Raw genomic sequence first — 20,798 nt, 5'->3', positions numbered from 1 at the left:
ATATGAAATACATGCAACTTGTATAACTTCAATAAAATTTTTTTAAAAATGAATGAGCAAGCCAGGTAGTTGCATGTGTAATTGATAATATTCTTGTCAAACTTGTAAAGTAGGTGTTAATTCCAAATTTTACAGATACAACAAGTAGTGCATGACTATGTTTGGACATAAGTATAAGCCTTTCTGAATCCAAAGCCTGAATTCCTCCCCTTCATCTTGCTGACTTCCTCTTTCAAATGAGGTAGTGTATATGAGAACATGTCATAAAAATTATTATTCACTGTTGGGTATTTTTATAATTGTCATATAGGCTTGGAGAATGAACAAAAAGCTGTATTTCTGTCCACTATCTACATAAAACACCAAATAATAAAGGGAAATCCCCAACATGCCCTGTATGCACACACCACAGCATCAGTATCTCTACATTTTTGTTTTCCTGACAGTCTCAGGAATTTAGTATTTTATTAGGAGTCTTGTGATAGCAACCACTCAAAACACAATTCATCTTGATTATTAATGTCTCTTGAGTATTTCTATAATAAATATACTGTTCTGATCCAAACCACATATAAAACTAAGACTTATTCAACTCTCCCTATCTCAGAAGCCCATAAGTCATCAAAGACATGATGTTAAACAAGGAACAAAGGGATAGGAAAGTGAGTACAGACAGAACCAATTTGCCATTTTCTTATTTCCAAGAAAGACGCCCTCCCCATATATCTGACCAAATCCAGCCAATTACTTTGATTTGCAGCTGTGAGTTGATAGCTCTGGGCAAGTGCCTGGTCTACTCCCTCTACTTGGCAGAGTAGCAGGAAGGAAAGCTCATTGTTCCTTGTATCTTCTGAGGACCCCTGTCCTGAGGGCACTTACAAAAGAAGACTGGGATTTGGGGAGCTGTTCCAAGGGCAGGAGGACCAGGTGCTCTGAGGACTATAAATGACATGGCTTACAAATGACCAGCTCCACTAGTCCTTCATCTCAATTGAGGACAGGAAAGAAACAACATCAGGACAGTTTTTTTTAAGATACTCAACATGAACAAAATAACTAGAACGTGGCAACAGATAGTAAGAAGAATGCTCTGGTATACTGATTATTTAAATAATGTTAATTTTGCTACTGAGGACTTGAAAAGAAGGAGAATGTAAAGTAGAAAGATGTCAATTAAAAAATCAGCCGGCAAAGTGCCACCCAGAAATAACTGCTGTTCACTTTTGATCTGACATAGTTCTTTCCAGGATTTTACATGAATATCTTCACAAAGCTGTTAGCAATCTAAATATCCAATTTTGAATTCTTTTCATGAGACACAATGTTATCACTTTACCATAACATTACAATTCTTCATAAACATAATTTTAATAGCTAGCATTAATATTTCATTATACAGACATACATATTCTACCTAACCCTACCACCTAATCTGAGATAATTTTCTTTGTTGTCATTTCATTAAATAGCACTCTAATAAATATTTTTGTTACTGAATTTTTGTCTGTTTGTGTAGTTATTTCCTTAGGCCAGATTCTGGGAAGGGATTTTTGCATCAAAGAATATGATGAGTAAAGTTTGGAATTCAAATTTCCAAATTACTGTCCACTGCCAGCAAGAGTTCATTTCATTCAATATTTGCTAGCTTCAACTAATAGCAACTTAAAAATCTTTAATATTCCAATGAGGAATAATAGTCTTAATTTATTTTTCTTTGGTTACTAATAAGGATAAGTTACAATATTGTGCTTGTTGTTTTTATCTCTGCTTTTGGTAAATTATGTTTGTATACTCTTGGCCCACTTTCTATTGGGCACTTCTCATTTTCTTAAAGATTTATATCAGCCCCTTCTAAACTTAGAATGTGTATAGCTTCATGAACATGGGTTTGTGAATAGCTGTTTCCTGAAATCAATAGAGCTTGGCAATATGACTGGCTCTAATTCATGCTAATACTGACATTTCAGAAGATGGTCAAAGAGATGGTATAGACTGAGAATACTAGCCAAGACAGCTTAGAATTTTTATCTGTAACAAGTGACTTTATGTAGCTATGTTTCCACAAAGCAGGCATTTATTTTTTAAGGAGAAGAAAGGTGTTCCAAACACTCCAATAATCTGAAAAGAATTGAAAGTAAGAAATGTAAGAAGTTGAAAGACATCAATTAAAAAATCAGCCAACAAGGTGCCACCCAGAAATAACCTCTGTTCACTTCTGATCCCACATGGTTCCTTCCAGGATTTTATATGAATGTCTTCACAAAGCTGTACTTGCCTTCAAGGTAAGGATTCCATTTAACTTCTTATCTAGGTGGTAACCAATTACCTATGTTAAAAATGAAAACCAATCAGCAGGTAAGCAAATTAAGTTGGAAAAAAACTTGAGGAATTCTTTCTGTGTGACTATGTATTGTTAAGATGACAAATTTTAAGACAAGATAAAATAATTACACAGGAATTGAATAATAAAAAATTTCTAAAAACACTAAAATAAGTAAACATCAAATAATCAGAATGGACAGGGAGCTGGGTGTTGTTGAACTTATATCCTGGTGCTGTTCTGATTTTTTTTCAGTAAATTATACTACTCAAAATCAGATTAAACTATTCAAAAAATAGTCTGGGTTGTTGACATGTTCAACAAACTTAACAAAATTAAAATAAGGAGAAAACAGGATCTCCAGAGCTGTAACAAATATATCTAAAGGTTTATGGAGAGAGATGAGAAGCAGTATCTCTCTAATCTCAAAGAGAAGGGACAAGTTTTAAGTGTGAAATAAATTCTCTTGCAGTTACCAGAAGGATTAGCTAAGAATGTTGTGATTTAGAGTCAGGCAGGCCTAGACCCAGACCAACTCTCGTTAGCTGAGCAAACTTAGAAAAGCCCTTTAATCTCTGATCTATAAAACAGACACTAATTACACATACTTGTAGGGATGATGTGAACATCTACAACAAGACATATAGCACATTTAGCAAGGATTGGTATGGAGAAAATGGATAAGTATTATTATTTTTGTTGCTACCACTGTGATGAAAATGGACACTCTGTCCCAACATCCAAGATAGAAGCCTAGCTACTAGTTCAGTGCCAGTGGGGAATAACCATATAAGGCCTGCATAACCAATTGGTGTGGCCCTAGAAGAGAACCAGAGGATGGACTTGAAATTCAATGAATCCATACCAGGCTAATTATTAAGTTGATAATGTTGTATGGTCCATGAATGATATTATAGATATCCAAATGACCCTTGGCAGAAAAATGTTCCCTATCCCTCGTAGGGTGTCTTTGTGTAAATGAGCCACTGCTTATTGAGCACTCATTGTGTGCCAGGCACTGGACTATGTGCATCATATGCATCATCACCTTTTAATCAAATAATCGTGGGAGTCAATTTTCCCCACTTTATCAATGTTGAATAAAGACACTCATGCTCAGAGAGTTTGAATAACTTGAGCAGGAGTTGAAACATTGTGGAATAAGATTTGATCTATGCATGTTGAACTTAATAGCTGTATTAAGGTGTTCCATCAATGATATTTGAATGAATGAATGAATAAATATTGTATGTGATGAGAATATCCCCAAAGCTAATGATGTAATTAAGAGAAAGCTAGTTATCATCCTTGTATGTTCAAAATTCTTACAAGGCAATAGTAGGACTTGGAGACCTATGCACATTTTTTATTTCTTAAAATTTTTATTGAGCGTGCTATGTTCATGAAAAATCAAGAACTTTGAAGGAACTCAAATTAGACATGAATTATGCTCAACTCTGAGCTGCCTGGAAGTTGTGTTTAGCATGGAAACAGTTTTAAACCTTAACTCTTTCTATTTATTGGTTGCCATCATTTTCTTGATGTCAGCAACAGCTTTCCTTATATTCAGCCTTTAAGACAAGTCCTAGTGCAGTTTATGATGATGTGGTAGTGGTAAAGTCAGGGTCCTGTGGCTTGGCCAGGCGCTCCTCCATGAGCTCATCTCTGGAGCCAATCATCCAGTGATAGGCATGCATAAGGATTGCAGGCCCCTGGTATTTGTCTTTGTTCCATCAGTGGCTGGGACAGCTGATGCTGCCCCCAGTATAGAGGATGCACTCATATAGTACATCTCTATGGACAGTAGGTACTGCTGCTTGCCCTACTGAGATTCATCCTTCTTCAAATAGAGCTCAATGGATTTGTACTGTGTTAGAGTTGCTCAAAGCAGGAACAACGTCCTTTAGTACACACATATGCAGTAGATGGATGAGTTTTGAGAGTTTACCAAGGTTCGTGTCAATCCTTCAGGTGCAAGCCAGAATGTGGCCTCCATTGCAAAAGAGACACAGATACTTCTCTGTGTGATCTTCATAAAGTCAAGATAGAATCAATTTCATTCTTAATCTTAAGATCCAGTACTATGGTACCACATTCGTCCAGATTAAATTCTTGGGCCTGCATATGAAGTTTTATTTCCAGCCTTGTCTGGATCCTATCAGGAAAAGGCAAATTTTTTGATTCAGAGAGCTGAGGCTTGCAGGTGTCTGGGCTGTTGGGCAGGCCTGCACACAGGCTCTGCCAAAAGTTATAGATAGAACTGGTGACTCAAGGAGACTTTGACCATTGCCACACTCTTGGCTCCTGACCACCTATACACATTTCATTACCCCACTCCAACAAACATTTCTGTCTCCACAAAAGAAAGAAACACATTGAATCAAATATCTCTAAACAGGATGTTAGGTGAGCAAAATTAGTGTTGGATGCAATTTCTGGCAATAGATGAAATACATGTCACAAAAGCTGGAAGAATGGTTGATATTTAGCCTAGAGGTTAAGACATTTATATCTCACATTGAAGTGCCTGGGTTTGATACACAACTCTATTCCATGACTTCAGTTTCTATTAATGCACACTCTGGATGACAATAGGTGATCGATCGCTCAAGTGGATGGGTCTTTGCCACCAATGTAGGAGAATTGCATTAAGTTACCACCTTCTGCCTTCAGTCTAGCTCAGTCTCAACTGTTGCAGGCATTTGGAGAATGAATCAGTGGATGGAAGTTCTCTTTCCATATATCTGTCAAACTAGAACAACATTTTTGAAAGAAAACAATCGTCTGAACTAGAGTGTTTTAAATGAATATGTGTGCAAGGGAAATGTAAATAAATATAGCCATCAAGAACATTCAATGGAGAGCAGAAGGCATGATAAAGAAAGGTGCCATCATGAGGGTTCAAGTAGGAATGCTCAAGGAAAAACTGTGAGGAAGTAGATTGGCCACCAGCCTCATAGCACCAAGCATGTTGATATGCTCCAGGGGAGAGGGTGGGATATATGTAACTATGCATGGAATTAATAGAGGAGAGGAAATGGTGCATGCAAGTGATTCATGTGTGCATGGTAGGCAAGATGAATGCAGAGAATTTTGAGGGGGAATCTGGAGAGACTGACATTATCCAAGCTAGGATACATAATACGAGAGAAACCACTGTAGTATTTCAAGAAGGGAAATGATATGAATTGGTATGATTTTATGGAAGCTGGATGCAGCAAGGTCAGTACAGTTGACTATAGCAGTGTTTGGATGCATTTGAAGTAATTAAGGCAAAACAGCATGATGACCTAAATGCAAGACCATGCAGGGGAACTGGAGGGAAGGAGGCTGATTCATGAGCTGTTTAGAAAATACAAGTCATAGACCTGGGTTGTGTGGGTTGCAGGAGGTTGAAGTATTGCAAATGACTCATCCAGCTTGAAACACCTGCATTTGCTTTTCTCCTTCCATGTCTCAGTTAAAATGTCATTTCATCAGAAAAGTAGTACTTGACCATCTTATTAAAAATAAATCCCTTCCCAATATCTACTATATCATTGTGCTAAAGTTGTAAAGTTTTTCTTAATAGAAACCTCAACTGAAAATTATTTTACTTTTTTTTCCTTAGCTTTTGCCTGTCTGTCACTATGCCATAAATTCAATGATGAGAAGGACTTTGTATTATTCATAACTACGGTACCAGATATATATGAGGTAGTTGCATTCATGTTTCTATCCTAGGCAAATGAGGACAGCGCCAATAACAGAGTTAGAAAATACAGAACAGAGAACAGATTTTTGTGGGGATGTAGGAGGAAGATGAGGAATTTCTGCTTTAGGCATGAGTAGTTTTAAGTGTGTGTAGAAATTACAAATGGGAATATCTGGCGGCTCATTGATTCAATAGGTATGAAATTCAAGGCAGTGTTGTGGGCTGGAAATGAGAATTTAAGAGCCAACTGCATTCAGCAGCAGTCTTAAAGCCATTCATGTGATGTGCTGTGAACAGTCACTGATTCAAAGAGACAGGTGGGGCTCAAATACAATCTGGATCTGACTTACCAAGCCTTATACCCTGGAGCAGACCTCGGATCCTTAGAGGAAAGAATGTTCACCAAAATGTCCTGTTTTCTGGGCAAGCCACATACCCCCAGAAACTGTGACACTCATTGGAGAAAGGAGTGGCAGGCACAATTTTCTAATTTTCACAAAGTCTCAGCATCAGTAGGCAAATGACATTCTTGAATATTGAAGAAGGGGTCAGAATAGACAGCAAAGGATACAAAATTCTTGTTCAGCTGGGCTAAATTTTGATGCTGGATGACATCAGCTGAGAATAGGAGGAAGATTCCATATTGGCTCCTGGGTGTAAGTTCAACTCCCAGTTCCCTTGCTTACTATTGATCACTCCAGAAAAGTTACGTTAGCACTCCAGGCTTCAGTTTTAAAATTTAAATTTGGAAAATAACAGTACTTATCCCATAGGATTCTGGAGAAGATTAGATAAAATAATGTCAATAATATACATGGTACAATGCTTAACATAGGCCAAATTGTGAGAAATACAGACTGTCATTGTTATGACTATGGTAGAACCTGATGCACCACTACAGATTTGCCTACAGGAAGATAGCATTTTGTCCCTAGTAGAGAGGTCAGCCAGAAGAAAGCTCCTAGCTTCGAGCTTCTACAGGGGCAGTCAAGGGCTCAGAGAGCCACTTTTTCTTAGGTCACATCACTAATCAGAGAAACCAATTCCCAGTGACTTATCCACATGGGACATAAAGGCTCAACCCCTACACTCCAATTCAGGGCAACTCTATAGGCTTGCCCCAGCTTTAGAATACCCCTTAGGGTCAGTTCAGCCTCCACAGAGACTATATCACAGTTCAACTTTTCCCTTTTCCCCCACAGGCTTCTTGCACAGTTGAGAATATTCCCAATAAAAATCATGCATATTGGGACTTGCACTGTGGCATAGTAGGTTAAGCCTCTGCCTGAGATACCAGCATCCTTTGTGAGCACAGGTTTGAGCCCCAGATGCTCCATTTCCCATATAGCTCCCTTATAATGTGCCTAGGAAAGCAGCAGAAGATGGCCCAAGTGCTTGGGCCCCTGTACCCACATGGGGAACCCAGAAGAAGCTCCTGGCTCCTGGCTTCTGATCATTGCAGACATTTGAGTGAACCAGCAGATAGACAACCTCTCTCTCTCTCTCTCTGCCTCTCCCTCTCCCCTTTCTGTAGCTCTGACTCTCAAATAAATAAATAAATCTTTAAAAAATTATGCATATTAATCTCCACTTCAGAATCTGCTTCCCAAGCCTGAAACAATTAGTGCTAGAGAACATTAGAAAAAGAAATGTTGGGATGGCAATGAGAACTTCATCACTGGTAGCAGGTAGAGAACTGATAGTCCTTGACACATGGTGCTCTTGTTAAAACTTTCACCAGTAAATTGAGAAGGTATGTTAGTGGATGGTAACATATGAGCTGGTTGATGTATCAAGTTTTTGAGAGATATGGGAGAAATCATAGCTATTAACAGTATAGAACTGATGATTATTTTTCAAGCCAAATTGACCTCTACAAATGATTTAAAAAAAAGTTAGGAATTCTTAATCATTGGTTAAAAGCTTACTGTGAAAGTTGGAGGAATTCATTAGAAACATGTGAAAATGCTATTATCTTCTAAGGGTAAAGACCAAGAAAGCTGCAGCCCAAGTCTGATATTTTATTGGAAGAGTAGCAGACTTCAAATAAAGTCAAATTGTCAACCAGGGAATGTCAGCTATGCCAAGCTCAGGGCCTTGATTAAAACAGAACATGACCTTGATACATGGGACAGGGACATCTGGGTTGATGCACCTGAAATTACTGAATCCCTCATCCTGAACTCTCTGAGCCTACAGAAGTAGCCCAGAATTTAAGAACTAGCATTCCTCCCCTGATCAAGGATAATGCAGAGACCACTGTTCAAGACAAAATGTACTCCACTCCAGCAATAACTTCACTTTGTTTCCTGGTCACTAAGCAAATAACTGGAGTAAAATTACAGTCTAACCCAGCCAGAAACATGTTGGACTAGATAAGAGCAAAAGGAGTACACCCCAACAGAGCTGTAAGACATAGCTAGCATGTAATGGCAGGGCTGGGAGATTACATATGCGACTAGATTCTGAGGATGCTTGATCAAGGAGTTGAACATAATGTTTATAAGGAAAAGCTTATCAGTTTGGGAGCACTCTCCCAGGATACAAGATTTAACACCCTGGCAAGGATTTTGGAAGATGATGTGAGCATACTAGTAGGATAACACCTAGAAGATGGTAAAAATGGTGATCCACGCAAAGTGAGCTAGAATAACTATGACAGATGGTAAAAGAAAAGAATAAGAAATTCAAAGAAGTGGGCCATAATAAAGTGGATATATGATGCAAGACTGAAAAAACAACTCAAGCAGTATGTTTCTCCCAAGAGTTCAAATGACACAAAATTTACCAAAGTAACAAAGAATGGTCTGATAAGATGGATACCAATGTCACTCAGAAGGTTTGGTGGCTTTCTTCTGCAAGCCAAGCTTACAGTTGAAGATGCCATTGCAGGACTGGGCTCACAAATAGCAAGATGATAGGACTCTAAAACATCAAAGACTTAAACATATGCAATCATGGTCAATGACAAAGACCAAAGGACTGGGTGTGGGGTTGGAGTATGCTGGCCTACAGAGGTTATGAAGATAGTTAATTGCTTATAGACATCCCTGAGGGATAAACTGATACACAGTCAAAATGGTATTAATAATTAAATATTATCAAAAGAAATCAAGGATAAATGAAATGATACCTTGCAAAGATGAGAATCAAGACAGAGAGAAGTCACCCAGTAGAAAATTTAAATTCCTTGCCCAGTTTCAGGTATGAGCCAGCTTTCAGACACAGATCCATTGACTGGAAGAGAAGCCGAGCCACAGGAGGAAGGGCCATATAATGCCACACAAGTGTACATAATAATGATTTCCCCTTAGGAACTGTTTTCACTCACAACTATTTTGACACCAAATTGTGAAATTTTTTTTTCCTTATCAATCAATTTTTCAACACCAGTAAGGAGTCCTACAATTCAGTTTAATCCTGTCACTATCTAACTGGAGTTAGTATCAAATCCCCCATGTTAAGGGCTCAGTCTCACAAGACTTCCCACCCCACCCCCTGCCACAGAGATGCTAATTGAAAACCCAAACCTCCCAGGGTTCCCATTGACCAGCTATAAATGGAAGGTTCCCATAACCTCTTCCTTGGACACGGTAATTTGCTGTAATGACTCAAAGAACTCAGGAAAACAGCTGACTTACTACTCTGTTTGCTATAAAGAATATAGATCAGTAACAGCCAAATGGAAGTGATACATAGGGCCAGGTGTGGGGACAAGAGTTTGCAGAGGTTCCCCACCTCTCAATGCACACCACCTTCCCAGCCGCTCAATATATATTACCAACTCAGAAGCTCTGCAAATCCTGTCACTTGAGATTTCTAAGGGGGGGCAGGGTGGGGTGGGCAGGTGGTTCTCATTGCCTAGGCATGGTTGATAAAATTATCAGGTATTGGAGACTGGGCATAATTTCCAACCCTTCTCTTAGAGGGTGGGGTAAGGCTGAATGCCCCAACCCTCTAATGACATGGTTGGATCTTCTGGTAAGCAGTCCCTGATCTGAAGCTATCTAGGGGCTCACCAAGAGTCACCTAATTAGCATGGATTCTGGTATTATTATTATTATTACTAAGAATCGAAGATGCTTTTGCTCAGGAAATTACTAGAACTTTAAGAATTGTATGCCAAATGGCTGGTGTTGTGGCTCATTATGCTAATCCTCCACCTGTGGCGCCAGCACCCCGGGTTCTAGTCCCAGTTGGGGCGCTAGTTCTGTCCCGGTTGCTCTTCTTCCAGTCCAGCTCTCTGCTGTGGCCCGGGAGGGCAGTGGAGGATGGCCCAAGTGCTTGGGCCCTGCACCCACATGGGAGACCAGGAGGAAGCACCTAACTCCTGGCTCTGGATTGGCGCAGTGCTGGCCATAAGAGCCATTTGGGGGGTAAACCAATGGAAGGAAGACTTCTGTCTGTCTCTCTCTCTCTCTCTCTCTCTCTCACTCTCTCTCTCTCACTATCTAACTCTGCCTGTCAAAAGAAAAAAAAAAAAGAATTCTATGCCAAGAACTGGAGATAGAGACTGAATACTTATTCATTATAATATACATTATGTCACAATATCACATCCCCAAAACCTACAGCTATTTACTGAGTAGCAGTACACTGAAGAAAGGAAATTAACCAATCAGTAAGAAGACTTTTAGACACAAGGTCTGAGTTGACATTGATATGTGGATACCCAAGGTGGCATCATGGTCACTTGTTAGCATGAGAATATACAGTAAAAAGACAATAAATTTACCACTGTCCCGGCTTCAGTTCATGGTGGATCTATTAATTCCAGTTTCAGTTCATGGTGAATCTATTATGTACCTACCAAGTATTAATTACCTCAGCCTGTAGATGAATAATTAGTGTGATCACACCTAGTAGATAGCACAACTGACACAGGGAGTGTTTAATCTGTAAGGCAAGAGTTATCCTGGTGTGTAAAACCAAGTAGGAGTCTCTGAAATTGCTCCACATTCTAAACCAAGACAGGAAATTAAAAATTATTTCACTTCTTGTGCAGAATGGTAGAAATTAGTGCCACTTCTAGACCTAAAGATGTAAGGATAGTGATCCCCATAATAACAGCATTTAATTTATAAATCTGACCCCTATAGAGAGGAAGATGGAACCAGGAGAATGATGTGTGCTACTAAAAGCTCAAAGAGTAGGAACCCCTATTGCAGCTGCCTTGCTAGATATGTTATCTATACTAGAACAGACTAGCACAACTGCAAATAGATGCTATACAGCTATTGATCTGGCAAATGAGTTCTTCTCCAGCCCTATCAGCAAGGAGGATCAGAAATGGCTGGACTCCCTTGAACAGAGAGCAGTGCATACTTGCAGCACTGCCTCTGGGCATTGATGAAAAAGGCAGACCGCTGGACATCAAATGTTCGTGCAGGCAGAACTGTCCATCATGACCCAAGTTCTGTCAGACTCACCAAGTCATAAAATTGGGTGGGTCCAGCAGCAACCCGTTTTAAGTTGGAAGTGGCACAGCTAGGATTGAGCATGAGCAGTTCGGGACTGTAGAAACAATGTACATGAGGAGATAGGACAGATCCACATGTTGCATACTACATTCTTGCACCAACACTTCTCTATCACCTCCTTGCCAAACCCTGTGGCATCATGGGATTACCTCCATGACCCATTCATGGATGAGTAATAGTTCCCCACACTTGGTTTACAGATAGGACAATTGGTGTAGAAATGAAAACTGAAAAGGAGAGCATCGGCATGTAACCTCACACTGAGTGCCTTTGAGATAGTAGTGAGTGGAAACCCTCTCAATGGGCAAAAATTTGGGCAGTTTCCTGGGTCATTCTATTTGTGTCAAAAGAAAAGTAGCCTAACTAGAGTATACATGAATCAATGAACAGTGGGAAATGGTTTGACTATTTAGTCAAAGGCCTCAAAGGAGACAGACAGAAATAAAGGGAACAAGGCCTACACAAGAGGGATTCGCTGAGTATGACTCCATAATTGTAAAGTCCCAAGTGTATAGGGCAGCTCACTCTGCAGACATATAATACTTTTTGCCCTTCACATCCCCATGTGCTGAATCCAAGAACACAACCTAACATATTCCCAGCTACAAGTGTGTTCCCTAGGGACACCAACCCACACAACTTACCAGAACATTGAAATCATAGCTCTGGTCTCTACTGTGTTCCTAGTGCCTACTGCTGCCTGACATATACAAAAATTTTAAGAAATACTTGTTGAATAAATGACTGAACCTCAAGAAGACTGATTTAACTGGGCCCAGGGTAGAACTATTTCTGATCTCTGCCCAAATGTAAATTCTTGCCTTCCTGGGACAAATGCTGTTTCTGTAGTCTGAAGTAGGCATACAATGGTATGACGGTTACTATACTTTGTCAGGATCAAATTGTCACAACTACAAACACATCCTTACACACACTCAGACACACTAAAACACACATAATACACATTTTATCTGCATTTTGAATAACCAGATTTCTTAATATTTCATAAATTTATAAATAACATAATATCATTATAAAAGAATAATTATTGAACTTGTATTATCAATAAATTGTCTTGGAGGAAAACAGCATTTCATAGACATTAAAACTTTATATATAGAAATAAAAAGCTACTTTGTTTTCGCTCAATATCCCAGCTTAAAATTTTTTCAGTCACTCAAAGGCAATGTATCATTATAGTTGAAAATGAGTAAAGTACTGTAAAAGTTTATTTTCAAATATTCAAAATAACAGAAATAAATGTTTTATTGAATCATGTGTGGTGTTAGTTGCAAGGCCATACACCAACGGAAAAACAGAAAGGGAACTTGAAGGCATGCTTGGTGAGATCAGATGTCATGTGTAAGAACATACTTCTCAAAACGTGATGAAGAATTCCCTGCTTTTTGTCACATTCTATTCCTAGCTTGCTATTGCATCCCACTTGCCTAGGCAGAGAAAGAACTGAAAGTTCTGCTTGTACCATTTGTGGAATAAAGAAAAGTCTAATTTGTATCAAAATAATTTTCTATGTAGATGAGCCAAAATAACTGGATTGGATATGAAGTTTGAGTTCTTACACAATTTAGTAGATCTGTGTTAACCCAATCTGGGAATAGGAAAGTATTAGTGGTTTCCAAGGTGTCTAAAACCTTGGTGGCAGACAGACATGGTATTCCAATTGCTATCTGGGACACTGAGGTGACAGCATGTTAGTAGTTAATTGCAGCTGATAGGTAATTATTCATATATCCCAGGGTGGATTTTTTTGCTTGAATAATTGCTAAAAACTTAAGATAATCTCGATTGCCCTATTATAGGGCAATTTTTCATTTGCTTGTTTAATTTTTAAAATATCTGATTATATTCACTATATTATAAAAGTGATACCATGCAGTATAAAATAAAAATGCTAGGGGTAAAAAGTTATGTTTCTCCCCTTCCCTTCCCAGTTCAGTCCATATGTCATCATTATGAACAGGTACTGTGTGGGAGGTATAAATATTTTATATGCATTCATTTTTATATAAATGAGATCATAAAACCATCCTCATTTTCATGCCTTTTCAATCGTTTGCTCAATGGTCTGTATTTTAGTTTTATTTTGTTTTGCAAATTTTCATTTCTGATCTGCTTTTAGTTCTTCCGACATTGCTTCTTATAACTACATGAAATACACATATGTCTCTCTTTCCTGGTTTAACAATTTTCTATTGAATTCTTTCCTTATTCCTTTTCAAACTCCCCCCACCTCACATCTTGGCATTGCCAACTATATTGTTGCTTTTACATTGTCAAGTATAACATTTACATTTTTAATTATCATAGCTTATTATCTCTTAATTCTCATTTTCTATGATTTTCTAACGCCAGAGTACTTTCTTTGATTCTCATGATTGGCTTGATTTCTTCATCAATGATAGCTCAATTATTTGAGAATATATTTCTCCTGTCTGCTTGATGCAAATTCTTGAGTTTCTCTTTATTCTTCTCAGATCTCTAAAAAAATCACTCCAATATCTCTAAAACTTGAGGCCAATTTGATTTATCTTTCTGGAATATCATTCGCTCTTTTCCTGTGAATGTCAATAGGACACTTCTAAGTTTTTCTTGAGTTTCCTTTGCTTCAGCAGAACATGCTTTGGGACTATTTGCTGTTTATATTGTTTTGCTGTTGTTTCTGGAACAATCCAGAGCCTAACACATTCTCCTAGAGGCCAGAAGAATTCTGGGAATTGACTTGACATGACTTCAGATAATTAGATCTCTGGAAGAGTTACTTATTTTGTTATATATGCTACCATATATGGAGTAATATAAGAGGAAAGCTGACATTATCTCTAAGGAATAATCTGGCTCCCAAAGTCAATGATACCCATCCAGAAGCATGGCTTTGCAAACATTTGCTAAGCAATCACAACTCTTGACACATTGAGAATAAGATGCTTAAGTTGATTACAATGAAGAACTAGATATAGATATCTCTTTAGTTCTTTCTCTTTTTACAAGTTAAGTGAGTTACATGTAACATAAATAAAGTTCATACATGTGATTATTTAAAGAATATGAGAGAATTAGAAGGGGTAAAGAAAACATTCAAAGCCTCAGGCTTTATTCTTAGTGTCAGAGTGTGTCTTGGAGACATCATAAGGAGTAGGAAGAACACTGGGCTAGGAGTCACAAAGTCTGGGTTCTGGTCTTATGGATGTAATTGATTTGTCAGTTTGAGCTTGAGAGACGAATCCAGACAAACCAAGTTACAAATCCTGGTTTTCAATTGTCTGGCTGTGTGATGTTGGGCAAATTTGAAAGCCTTTCTGAGCCCCAGCATCTGTGTAAAATAACAATAATTATTCCATTTGCTAGTGATGCTGTGGGTGTTAAATGAAGCACATTTATTTAAATGGATGTTTAGTTCTCTACCTCCCAGCCACTTTCTCTCTGAGCTCTCTTTTCATTTTAACATTCTATGAGTCTAATTAAAATTGGTATAATACAGTATATTATTCATTTTCTCCCTATTTCTCTGTAATATTTTTGTAAAGCACTTGCCATTATAGTCTGGATATAATATTTTTCTATTACTTGGAAATCTCATTTTTAATGAAATATTTGCTGAAGACCCATTTATAGTCCCTAATTAGGCATGACAGATGGGTATCCCTGAGACCACCATTTAGTAATTGCAAAATAGATAGCATAAAAATACATAAAGAGGAAGAAAAGCGCCAGGCAGCAGCCAGATTCTTTGCATTTCCCTACCTAACAGTTTCCTTAGGATTGAGGAATTCTCTGAGGCCAAAAAGAAGTTAAATGTGTGAACTAAAAACTTGACATTTTATGTATAAACAATCCATCTGCAGATTCTCAATTTCACATGAAATTTTTCTCAATTAAAGAAGAGAACAAGTTAAATATAGTGTTTAGCAAACAATAAACAGGTATGGATGTTATACTCTATTCTGGTTCTGTTAAAAATGCAAAAGAGAAATAAAACACATGCTTAACTGCTTTAACCCTTTTAATTTTATTTCCTGAAGCCAAATATCATCTGTGAAGGTGAATGATGATGACGTTTAAATTCAATTCTCAAAAAAAATTAGTCCATTAGATACAAATAAAATTGTCATTTTTATCATTTGCAAAAAGAAAAGGTAGGGGATGAATAAATTGGTGTTCTAGCATCCCCCTCAAGGAATTTTGCATTCAGTATTTTCAAAATAATGAGGTGTGTGGTGGAATCAACACTGGAATCAGCTCTACTTACTACCAGTGTGACCTCAAGCAAATTGGTCCAACTCTTGGGCCACCTTCTCTTTATCTATACAGTAAGGATTTAAAAAAATACCCAAAGTATTGTTTTAAAGACCAGATTAAGATAGCAACCTTGAAAGGAAATTGTAAAACAAATGGCATCATTAATAAACACCAACAATTAAATGAAATTCTGGCATATTTAAATTTCATTTTCCAACAACCACAAATCTAGAATATTCTTGTCTATATTTATCTTGACCTCTCGGAGAAAGTAGGACTCGTGAGAAACTATCAAATTTCCATAAATTTTAGAACCAGTTGTTTTTTTTTTTTTTTTTTTGACAGGCAGAGTTAGACAGTGGAGAGAGAGACAGAGAGAAAGGTCTTCCTTTTTCCGTTGGTTCACACCCCAAGTGGACACTACAGTCAATGTGTTGTGGTCGGTGCACTGCGCCAATCTGAAGCCAGGAGCCAGGTGCTTCCTCCTGGTCTCCCATGCAGGTACAGGGCCCAAGGACCTGGGCAATCCTCCACTGCACTCCCGGGCCACAGCAGAGAGCTGGACTGGAAGAGGAGCAACTGGGACAGAACTGGCGCCCCAACCGGGACTAGAACCCAGGTCCCGGGGCCGCAGGCAGAGGATTAGCCTAGTGAGCCGTGGCGCAGGCAAAACCAGTTTTTTAAAAAGGTTTGTTTATTTTATTTGAAAGGCAGAGTTACAGAAAGAGAAAGAGAGAGATACAGAGAGAGAGAGTAGTCTTCCAGCCACTGGCTCACTCCCCAAATGGCCACAACAGCCAGAGCTGAGCCACGCTGAAGCCAGAAGCCAAGAGCTTCTTCTGGATTTCCCACATGGGTACAGGGTTCCAAGGACTTGGGCCATCTTCCTCTGCTTTCTCAGGTGCATCAGCAGGGAGATGGATCGGAAGCAGAGCAGCCAGCACTCAAATTGACTCCCATATGGAATGCAGATACCACAGTCAGTGGTTTTACCTGCTACAACACAGTGCTGGCCCCAGATCCAGTTTCTAAACATTTATTTTCATCTACTTGAAAGGGCTTGGGGGCTGCATTTCCATTTACTGGTTCACTCCCCAAATCCCTCAAACAGCCAAAGTTGGAACAGACCGAAGTCACAAAGAAGGCACAAAGTAGAAATTAGAAAGGAATATTTATATACTAAATTGGACAAAATGCAGTAAAACTGAAATCCATGACAAGGCAAAGAGTCTTGGTCTAGAACATTGATCTTGGAAGGGTAATTGGAAGATAAAGATTCAGTTAATAATGTTTGCTTGTACAGGTTTCCTTCAGCTTCAACTTCCTATTCCTGGTAATAAGAATGATTCTCTTCTTTGGCCACATGGAGAGCAGCTTTCACAAGAGAGGCTCATCTCCTGCTTCTGGGAGAAAAGGAAACTTCAGAGTGTGCTTACATATACTGTTTTGCAAGTGCCTTTATCCCAAAATAGTTAATATGCTAGAGTAGTTTATTTTAGGGTGACAGATTCTGAACTCCTTTATGTGGTTTGGTGGCTCTAGACAAGTGTTTATCTAAGAACTTGTAGACCCCTAGTATGCATTTATAGCTGCTTAGATGTCTATGAAACCATTCCTAAAGATATTGGTTTATGCAATATTCCACCCACACTGCCAGTGTAATCTCCCAAAAGGCTAATCCTGCTTTCTATTTAAAGGATTCTGACCCTATTAGAAATAAGTCAAAACAATAATTGTACAAAATAAGAGAGGGAAGAGATGTGCAATTCGGGACATGCTCAAGCTGACTTACCTCAAACGATAGAGTTAGAAACATACCAGGGGATTCCAATTCAATCCCATCAAGGAGGCATGTACCAATGCCATCTCACTAGTCCCAGTGATCAATTTCTGTTCACAATTGATCATAATGATAGGACTAAGAACCAAAGGGATCACATAAACAAGAATAGTGTCTGCAAATACTAGCTGATAGAATAAAAAAGGGAGAGAATGATCCAACATGGGAAGTGAGATACACAGCAGACTCATAGAATGGCAGATGTCCTAAACAGCACTCTGTCCTCAGAATCAGCCCTTAAGGCATGCGGATCCGGCTGAAAAGCCCATGAGAGTATTTTAGGCATGGAAAGCCAAGACACTCTGGGGAAAAACAAAAAACCTAAATGAAAGATCTCCGTGAGTGAGATCCCAGTGGAAAGAACGGGTCAACAAGAAGGAGGTACCTTTCTCTGAAGGGAGGAGAGAACTTCCACTTTGACCATGGCCTTGTCTAAATATGATCAGAGTCAGTGAACTCAGGGGGCTTCCATAGCCTTGGCAGCTCATGACAAGAGCCTAGGGTGATTACTGATGCCATAAACAAGAGTGTCAATTTGTTAAGTCAACAACAGGAGTCACTGTGCACTTACTCCTCATGTAGGGTCTTTGTCCTTAGTGTGCTGTACATTGAGATTTAATGCTATAACTAGTACTCAAACAGTATTTTTCACTTTATGTCTCTGTGTGGGAGCAAACTGTTGAAATCTTTACTTAATGTATGCTGAACTGATCTTCTGTATATAAAGAGAAACGAAAATGAATCTTGTTGTGAATGGAAGGGGAGAGGGAGTGGGAAAGGGGAGGGTTGCGGGTGGGAGGGACGTTATGGGGGGGAAGCCATTGTAATCCATAAGCTGTACTTTGGAAATTTATATTCATTTAATAAAAGTTTAAAAAAATTGTACATTTTGTTTATTTATTTTTGTAACAATTCATATAGCATAATCTCAACAATCCACAAGAACTTACACTCTTAGAACTAAGAAGAAAAGTTTTATCTAGTGCTTTTGTTTTATAAATGAACCAAAATTTAGAAAACTTAAGTGATTTACTCAAAGCCATACAATTCTCATTCATCAAAACTACAATTTACTTCCTTAGACCTACTCCAATGCTGTTTTCTGCCCAGTGCTATATGAAGCTTACACTAACCTATGTAGAAAAAAATGAAAACAAAATATTGGATTACTGAATAGGAAGCTTTTCCTAACAATCTATTCCTAAAAGCAGGGAATAAATTACAGGTTTCTGAGATATGAGAGGTAAACGATATTTTCAGACTCTCCCTAAGTTTATAGACAGGTCTGAAGCTCAGGAAATACCAGCACCTGTTTCTTATGCTCTGGAATTTTCTGTAGTATTACCATAGCACATTCTCCATCACTTCTAGCATCTTTATGGGAACTCCAGATAATTTCATAACAGAGTATTTCCATAAATCTATAATTTTCCCAAGTCATAGATTTATAGACTCAAAGAGGTACTGCAATAAGGTATGGAGTGGAAAACAATATCTATCTAAAGAACTGACCTGTGAAATGAAACAGGAGTTAGTTGGCAGTTACTATACCAGCTTTGCGGCAACTGACAAAGGCTTTCTGAACCAAGATATCCATGACTGGAGAGCCTGCAAAGTCAAGATACCTGTGGCAATGCACTGTTCCATTACTGTGCACTCTGGTACTCATGTTCTCAAGGGATGCCATCATCAGTGCAAGACATTCAAGGTAAAGTTTTCAATCTCCATATGAAGATGGAGCAACTTCCACTCAACCCACAGGGACACTTTTTCAGTGTCAGAAGATGCTATTAACATTGAGCTGTCTCATTTTTCATCTTAAAGAGGATATTAAATAAGCATAGTAAATCCATACAGGTGAGCCTACATGTGCTAGCCATAAAACAGCACATTGTTCAGGTTCAATTATTTTATTAATGCTTATTCTTTGAGTCAATTGGTGAATAACTTTGCCCAATTGTTAATATCTTTATTGAGGAAAGCCATGAAATTGACATCTATGGCCCCCACTATGTTATAGCCAGCTCCAATTTTCTTCTTCTGCCATAAGCAATTTGTTCATCGGAATCAGGATAAAGTCCCTTGAGTTTAGTTCCTAGTTGCCCCTTGCATACAATATAAGGTTACTCATCCCTGGCATGTGGTCATTACCCTTGCTCACCTCTAGAACAGAAAGAATGATTTGAACATAAGTGTTTTGCTCAGTGAGATAAGAACTTCTCTGTTAAAACAAAAGATGAGAAGGTGGGTAAAAAAGATGGAGTGGTTCTGTTTCAGAGATCCCACTGAGGAAATTCATCAGTTACAACGGTAAGGAAACCTCCAAGATCCTTCCCAACTTTCTAACCTTTTGGTTTAGGACTACAGCTTACATTTTTGTCATCTGCAAAGTTACTGCAACTGAGTATGACCTATGGAGGCATGCTACAGAGTGACCTACACTTCTGTGAATCTCACTGCTAAACATCCCCCTCTTTCTCCACTTCACCCTCCATCTCAAATGGCTCTGTTGTGACTCTGAGGCATACCTGTCTGTCGCTCCCCCATTCGCGGAGGAACAACACTGGACCCTGTGCTGTTCTCTTTCCCTGGCTCTTCCCGGGTTAGCTGCCGGTCCTTCCTGGGTTTGCTGCCGGCCCCCCCCCCACCCCGCCTCCGCGGAGGGGCGGCACCCCCGCCCCTTTCCCCGCCTCCACGGAGGAGCGACACACCGCCAGCCTGCTCTCAGGGGCTGCTCAGATGTTCTTCAGATGTTCCCCAGTGCATGCTGTCTCTCTCCTCCTTTATAGTCCTCTTCCACCAATCCCAACTCTGCTGCCCACACGCCGAGCACGCTGCTCTCCTCCAATGAGGAGCATGATCAGCTCCTGCCGCTTGTTAGTCAAATTGGCGAGGCAGCTGCGTAGAAGTTGTTTGTTCTCTCTCAGCGCCATATTGTGGGAGATCAAATGCATAGTGTTAGTCTTAGTTCCAGTAATTTAGTCTAGTCTCAGTTGCTCCCCGCACCTGTCAAAAGTGGGCCCTTTATCAATTCAGAGGATTTCCCAGGCCTTTCCTATTTTTGAAATCGGAAAGCTGGTTGCAAAGAATGAGTCCAGGAATGCAATTATGAACACTCCTAGACTATTTGAACTCGTGTAGTGTTAGAGTAAGGGCCTTCTGGACTCACAGTTCTAAATTCGTATTCTGGTACAACCTTGATCCAGT

The 20,798-nt window shown here is 39.0% G+C and overlaps 1 pseudogene; it reads right to left on the bottom strand.

The window, feature by feature from the left end:
• Positions 1–3,833: 3,833 nt before the first annotated feature.
• LOC100344583 (succinate dehydrogenase [ubiquinone] iron-sulfur subunit, mitochondrial pseudogene) lies at positions 3,834–19,260 on the bottom strand (annotated as a pseudogene).
• Between the last annotated feature and the right edge of the window lie 1,538 nt (positions 19,261–20,798).

Source organism: Oryctolagus cuniculus, chromosome 7 (assembly GCF_051225735.1).
Source record: "Oryctolagus cuniculus isolate XC-2025 breed Fujian yellow rabbit chromosome 7, ASM5122573v1, whole genome shotgun sequence".
Taxonomy (NCBI): Eukaryota; Metazoa; Chordata; class Mammalia; order Lagomorpha; family Leporidae; genus Oryctolagus; species Oryctolagus cuniculus.
This window is presented reverse-complemented; position numbering and strand designations above follow the sequence as displayed.